Below are 5,952 nucleotides of genomic sequence, written 5' to 3'. Positions count from 1 at the left end.
TGTCTGAGCTTTAATCAAGCTTGCAGAATCATGAAGAGAAGTAACATTTGACACAACACAATGGTGAATATCAATGTTGTCCATTGCTTGATTTACGCTTTACTTCCAACTAACATGGTATTAATATTACTACCGGAGTTGTACTGATACAAAGGGAACAAACTATATATATAAGCAAAATGGTTCTTTTGTAGTGGCAGGTGGCACAACGTTTTGCATTTCTTATGTTTCTTTGCATTATTAACTTAACATGCTTAATTTCGACAACATGACTTCAGAAAATAAAGTTTACTAATGATTTTTTTATGAATGACTAGGCCTACAAATGCAAACTTGATTGTCTTCTGCATAAACTTATAGCTGTGTGTTAATAGAACTTCACCTGTTGCATTTCACCCTGTGTAAAAACTTGGTATGAGGCAATGGGTTTCTATGGAAATGTCCAGTAAAGTCAACTCATTTGGGATAACAGTGTTATGACAGTAAACATCCTCCTCCAGTTTATCTTGCTTTGTGTCTTAAATTTAACTTAGGAAGACCCCTTCTGTGTGTAGTTCAGTGTTTACTTCTTTTTTTTCCTTTTTTTTGCCCAGAGTTAGATGAGAACTAATACCATGTCTGTCTGCATATGAATGCAGATGGTTAGCCCAGCATGAGGGGAAACCTGTTATAATCAGGTATAAGATTGTTACTTCTTTTTTTTAAGTCAGTGACGGCCTTATAATTTAAACATCAAATTCTGTCGTCAATACGGTTGCACTTGACACAAACAGTTTGTACATAACCATCAAACTAGGCCAAAATGAAGATCCTGGTCTTGTCCTGTGTATAGCTGGCGTCCTGTTTCCAGTAGTACATCCCAGCTGGGGAAGGAAACCTGATCTTTTCACTTGGACGTGGCCTGCCACAGCATCTCACTCAGAGCTCCCCCTGCCCCGAGGAGGCTTTTAAAGAGCTTTGGTGGGCAAGACAACATCTCCTCAAAAGCATTGAAGTTACATTAGAGCCTAATTAGATGGTAAAGCTCAAGGCCATGTAACCCACTGCTAGGTTTCACACTCACCGCAATCCATCTATTTACAGGCAGGGCTGGCAGGCAGCATGGGGCTGACTGGAGAAGGGAACCCTCACCTGGGAGCTGGGCTGTAGTAAATCAAAAATCTCTAGGTGTGACAGGAGGGTCACAGATTTTGGGCTCAAGGTTCCTTATTGGCTCCTAGGCTTTGTGCTACAGATTAATCATAGGGTAAAGAAATGTTTGGCATTGGGGTTTTTACAATCAGGTCTGTAAGAATATGAAACTAGATTGAATGAAAGATTGTATGTTAATATGCTGAATTTAGATTACAGGATTTGACCATAAAGAACCAGAAAATATCTAAGTAGACATACTGTACTTTGTTTTTGTTTTTTTTCTACAGTTTCAGAGAGCTGCAACAGAAGCAAGGCTGAATCTTTTTCCTTCTACACATTCAACTTTAGGGCACGCTTAGAAAGACAGACATCCCAGGAAACATTCACTTGAATCTGATGTTTTAGTGAAAAAAGGAAAAGGTGCAGCATTTAAATCAGCTGTCATGCCACCTGTCAAACTGATAAATGTCTAAAGAAGGCGGGGGCAGTCAGTGCATCGGGTCATGTTTGAAAATGTATGGCCAGGGGGCACCAGAGCTGCAGAGATTAAAGGTGAAAACACTCAGAAAAGGAAAGTCTTGTTTACGATGTTTGCTCTCCCAGAAAAGAAACACCTCAGCCCCAAACAAGTGAGACATTATGTGTATGTTGATTAATTTATGTTTTGTTGCGATTAAGTTTTGAAGATGTTGCCTACTGAGGAAGGGCACTTTTCCCGTGTGTTGGGTGTCATATTGAACCGTGGCTTGCTTGTTATGTCCTCCAGGGGTGAAACCAAAAGTACTTAACTGATCCACATCCTAGTCCTCTGTGGGAAATGATGGCAAGGCTTGCAGATCATATTCCACTTAAAAACATAGAACCTGTTGCATTGTATCGATGATTCGCGGTCAAATTTGGAGTGACGGCTTTCTTTATACAGCGAGGGCAGATCCCAGGGAGGACTTTGCAAAACTTGTTATCTCCATTTAAACCAAAATCTGATCGCAGGGCTTTTCAGGCCAGCCTCTTTGTACGCTCTGTCTATGTCTATGAACACTTCTAAGCTGTTAAATGGGTTTGTGGCCGCAGGGCAAGGGTTACAATTGTTCCTTCCTGCAATTAGCATTCACGGTTAGTTTAGCAGAACTGATGCACCACATCTTTAAGGCTCAAGTTCTCTGTGTGCCTGTGAGTGACTGCGGGCAAGATTGACTGACTGACTGACAAGACTGACTCCTTGTATCCCTTTCAACACACTTTAAAAAAAAAAAGTTATTATTGGCAAAACCCCCTGAAGAATACTCTCGGGGGGGGGGGGGGGGGGGGGGGGGGGGGACCAGAGGAGATGGTCAAAATTGTGTGCTGATCTATAGCACAACCCCAGGTTTTACACTGATATTAGCATAATGGTCCAAACTCTGCAGCCCTCATTTTCACATCACAGATCAATATGGGGAATTTTCTTTCCATTGTTGATCTATGTTTTTTGTTTTGTTTTTGTCACAGTTCTCCTTCATAACAAAAAGTGCATTCTCTGTTTTGCCATATTCTTGACTGTTTTTTCCTGTGACATTTAGGTCAAGACACAATGTAACATGATCTCGTGGAACTTTCAGTAAGCAGAAACATTTACACCAACTCTATTGTGGTAGCAGTTGTGCGCTGTGGGCATCTGATGGTTCTTAAGTGTCAATTCTGTTAAATTGAAGCAGCTCAGAGTTGTTTTCTGCCAATAGCCTTCTTTGTTGTTGGGTAATATTACATAGTTTAAATGGAAATCTGCGTTTTCTTATGTAAGTTGACTGCAGCATTGCTTGAGAACTGTACAACTGTAGGTTGTAATGCGAAAGCATCTTTTGTTAAGTGATGGGAGTAAGATGACCACAAACATGCAGTACAAAGAAACACTGTGCTACATAGCATGTAGCAGGTACATACATGCTACATACATGCTACATAGCGTCAAAACAGTAATGTCCAACAGTAAAGGCTTTCACAAATTAACGTTGGGTGCCAAATGTTTCTTCATTTAATCATTTTGTAAACCATTTATTGAATACAAGTTGCAAAATGCTTCAAAAAAGCACCCAAGAAAATGCATTGAATTGAGCAAAATAAAATGTTAATTCAACATGAATAAATATTGAATATGTGAAAGTAATGCTAGGTCATATGGCATTATATATATATAAATGTCCGGGATTGAAGAGTTTATCCTTGTCACCCTGCCCTAAATTAATGAGAACAAGGGGATGATCAATGTTGCTATTAGTAACTATTATGAATGTGGAAAATGTGTGTTTAAACTCCAACATGTGGTTAAGCATGGACAAATCCATGTTATTGAATATAAAATACATTTGTCATTTCCTTAGTGCTGTCTGAGTGATCAGTGACTGCAGTGCATTACAGAGTCAAATCAATGACACACAAAAAGAGGTGCTTTCATAAACAGCTTTTGATTATTGGAAATTATGAACTTTTCTGAATTCAGTGAAGTGAAACGTGTTGCGTGTTGCCCCAAAGACTCAAATGCAGATTAAGCCACCTAATGTGAATACAGATCAATGCATTCATCTGTTTCTGTGCGTAGAATGGCAATGCATCGAGAAGTCTGGCTCTAATTTATCAGCGTCCACACATTATATTATTATTGATGGCTCTTGCCCTGGGCTATTCCATTTGTTTTTCTGATTTGTGAAAGGCTGCAGAATGCTGGATGGAGTTTTATTTTGCAGCCGTGCCAGCCAGCAGCGTCGCACACAGCTCTCTCTTATTTATCTATTGATCATAATAACTCCCAATAATCTGGCGCCTGACACATTTGACAACATTATGTGGAGCAGGTCAAAGGACAGCGCTAATGAAACCGAATGATGGATGTCGTTATCCGCAGCATTAACCTCGCTGATAGTAGTCACAGGCAGCACATTTACACACCGTAGCTGTGACAGTGCAGAGCCTACTGGGATTGCCAGAAAAATAAAGAGCAGAGCATTCATTGAGGTGGTCCAGAGCATAGGCATACTTTACAGGAGAGAACTGGCCAGTGACTTTATAAAGACATTTACACCATAAATTGATGCAGAAAAGACACAAATTGTTGCGTTAAAAAATCACCAAAGTGCAAAGAAAGGAAGTGGTTGATGCTCAAAATTTCAAATTTGATCAAGTGTGGAGATCTCAAACTTTACAACCAAAGTAACGCCCTTGGTCCAGAGGCATGTACTTACGTTTTATAATTAAACATAAAATCAGTGTTGCAGCCCGCATGTGCATGTAAAAATATGTCTAAAATGGGGAAATACATCATTTAAATGATTGTTTCAATGTGAAGTAGACCCTCACTGCAAGATAAAATATAGTCAGTGAAAAACATTATTTTTCAATAAAATTTCAGCAGGTTTAAACCTAGACTTCCGCATGCAAATCACCAAAACCATGCATACTGGATTGGTGCTTCTGGAGAAATATTACCTTTGAAAATGTATCTGGGAAAGACGGAAAACAGATTGTTTGGGGGAAGAATATAGCGGCTGACTGAAGCAAGAACAGGCAGGAGTTAAGTACGTAGAGTTCATGTCAGCACAATAAGAAATTAAATCACACAGAAATGTCATCACTGCAATTTATTCAAACAAGATAAAGGCGAGCAGATATTTTCCACGTCTGGATTTTTCTCTTGTAAAGGAGGCAGAAAATGACATTGTAAAAAAAGTCCCATTCTGTGCGAGCACTGAGTGAAGTCATAAGAGAGGTCTGTAACACCAGGCGTGAAGTGAGCTGTATGACTGCTCCGCTCTCCTCCTCTCCTCTCCGCTCTCCTCCTCTCCTCTCCTCTCCTCTCCTCTCCTCTCCTCTCCTCTCCTCTCCACTCGATCCATCTATCCATCCCCGCCCGGCTAATGTATCCCTCTCAATAGCCGGGGACAAGGGGAGAAAAGACTGCCCGTGTGTGAAGCACAAAAACCCCCACCATGTTCACGTTAGCCACAGTAATTGGCAAGGTAGCTTCATTTCATTCACTCCTGTATGTCTTTTGTTGTCCTGTAGGTTTTAACAAGTGTGGTCTTTTTAAAGACTGGCTATTTTCTGCAGCCCCCTGCCTGTTGCTACCTATGTGCCCATTCATTTATTCTTTTGTGTATACACAATTGAAAGATTCTGTCCTTTTTTTGTCGGACACTGAAGTGTATTAATAACTCAACATTTAATAGAGTCTTGATGACACCTTTGAGTACCCTACTTAATTTTGAACATCTGCAAGAGGTGAAAAAACATTTAATCTCTTCTGAATCCTGCTGCTTTCACATTCTGAAAGCTTTGTTGCTGTTCAGTGAAGTAGTGGCCACAGGAGAAAGGTTGGTGAGCATTAGAGGGACAGCCTCTCCTTTTATCATCTCATTTTAGTAGCTGTATAAAAGCCTGCAAAATGAAGCTTGTAGTTATGTTTTCCCCATAATTACACTTACAATACATTACGAGATTTTTCACCATGCTACATTGGTGCATTTTGTTTCTTATAAGCACTCTTAACCTTCTGATACACCAGCTTTACATGAATACTGGTGCTAAGAAAGGTCTTGGGGTAATATCTGCTATTTCTAAATCTATGATTTTTAAGGTGTAATTTTTTTAACGGATTTTGTATTTATGTATTTACACGTTCACAGCAGTTTTTAGAGATTTATCAATGGTGTATGCCAGTGGTTCCCGACCTGTTTTGCTTTCGACCCCATTTAAATCACTGTCGACCCCTAATCACAGGTTGCACGTATAAGAGTTGTTAACATCAAATAGTTACTTTCCCTTCTCAGTTTGTTTAATTTGAAACAC

Source organism: Etheostoma cragini, chromosome 21 (assembly GCF_013103735.1).
Source record: "Etheostoma cragini isolate CJK2018 chromosome 21, CSU_Ecrag_1.0, whole genome shotgun sequence".
In the NCBI taxonomy this organism is placed as follows: Eukaryota; Metazoa; Chordata; class Actinopteri; order Perciformes; family Percidae; genus Etheostoma; species Etheostoma cragini.
This window is presented reverse-complemented; position numbering follows the sequence as displayed.